A 2,129-nucleotide genomic window follows, 5' to 3' on the forward strand; every position below is an offset into this window, starting at 1 on the left:
CGATTTTTAAAGGAAAATTCAAAATTTTTGCGGTACTTTGTATTGAAATTAGCGACAATTTTAAAATCGTTGAAAATAAGTTTGTAAATATCCTAAAATTGCGGCGGTTTATATTTGTCAGTAAACATGTGCAAAACCCTGACATTTGTATATCACAGCGGTTATAAACTGCCACCAAATTATCTACCACAACATATTAATTTAGCTGCGATTATACCAGCAGTGGCTAGAAACTGCTGTAAAAACAACTGTCCGCATCACTGACCAAGGCAAATCATTCAACTGCTAGTATTGATTTTTGCGACAATTTTAAACTGCTGCTAATCACAGAAAAAACTGTCATAAATCTCTGCTATTCTTGTAATGTATGTAACAAAGTTAAAAAAAAAAATAAATTCAAACATTTTCATTGTCAAATCAATCCTATCTTTTGTACTTAGATGTATTTTATCCAAATGCATTAAGTTTTGGATAAAAAGAGAAGAGTACAATAGAGAATTAATTTAAAATAAGAAAAAATATATTTATACAGTTATATTTAAAAATAATTTAAAATTATTTTATTTAATTAAAGTAATAATTAAAGAAAACAAAATAAAATAAAAAAAATTATTTCCTATTGTGGCGGAAACATTTTTGTTTAAGTAAACTGATGATTTATTTTTGTATTGGAAATTTCAGATTATCATCAAATTATCGATACCACAATTTTAGTCATTATTATCAGTATTGTTAGTGATTGAACTTATGTATGTATATAGACATAAATACAAAATTAATGATTAAAACTGTAATATTTATGGTTTAACCCTAACATTTATATAAGTTGAATGAAGCAACAAGCATGAATTATTATTATTTGTGAGAGTAGCGAGTGGCCATACCACCGCGGAGCTTAGGTACAAATGATAAGGACAGAAATAATGATATGTTCTAAAGCAACACGCAAGAGAATCGTTATTGTTTGTCTTTCTTGGGAGAGAATTAATTGAAAGAGAGAAGGTGGTGGTTGTGGAGGAGAAGGCATGCAATGTTATGGCAGCAAAACCAGTGGGCAATAGAACACATACTCACATATATAGCAGAGCAGTTTTAATTTTACTGACATATATGTATGTGAATAATGATGATCGAGTGAGCGACTATCATAGTACAAATTCAAGGGGTAAAGAAGGAAATAAAAATAATGCATTGCATTTTGTTTTGTCAACTCATCAACCGTTGCTAGTGTTTGAAAAAAAAAACATCATTATCCTTACCGAATACTTAAAACATATGAGACAAAAATGTTTCCAAAGGAGATATTTGAGTATCTGAAATTGTGAAAACCAGCGGCACTAGACAGCAAAAGCAATATTATTATTACCTTTGCTTGGCAGAAGAAATGATGAGCTCATGCAATGCATGTCTCATGGATCATTTACCTACCTCTAACTAAAAATAAATGATACTAATTAGGGCAGGAAATTGTGCACAACATATTAAGTTTCAAATGAGATATGTATGACTACACTGACTGTAATAATTATGTATATACATATATATTTGGCTAAGATCAGTGTTTTTCATATCCTTGAATTCTTTTTTGGAAAAGTCTAGGGGCCAACAATTTTTGTGTTTTGTGGCTAGCACTTAACCATCAAGAGAAAAGTTAGTGATCTCCCACTATTGAATGTAATCTCACACTATTAAAAAGACTATTGATGGCCAATTGATGATTACAAAACACAAAAATTGCTGGCCCTAGCACTCATCTTCTTTTTTTAACTAATAAAAGAAGAAAGAAATGAGACACACTAGGGAAGATTATTAAGACAGGAATTCAATCACTTTAACTGTTTTGTTTTTTATATGGTCACTTTTTTTATTTAAAATGCTAAAAATTATATGTTATTTAAAAATATATAATGGACGAAAAATGAATAATTTTAAAATTTAGCTTTTTTTTCCCTCTTAATAAACTATTGGTAAGCTTATCAAATTTACAGCAACAATAACTTTATTATTAGTACATTAAAAAAGAAATGTATCTAAACACATTTTTGTAAGCCATAATCAATTTGAAATTGAGGAAATAAAGTATGAGTTAATCATATGATAATCGAGTTATGAATAATTAATTTAGAACA

The sequence above is a fragment of the Arachis ipaensis genome, chromosome B03 (assembly GCF_000816755.2).
Source record: "Arachis ipaensis cultivar K30076 chromosome B03, Araip1.1, whole genome shotgun sequence".
NCBI classification, from domain to species: Eukaryota; Viridiplantae; Streptophyta; class Magnoliopsida; order Fabales; family Fabaceae; genus Arachis; species Arachis ipaensis.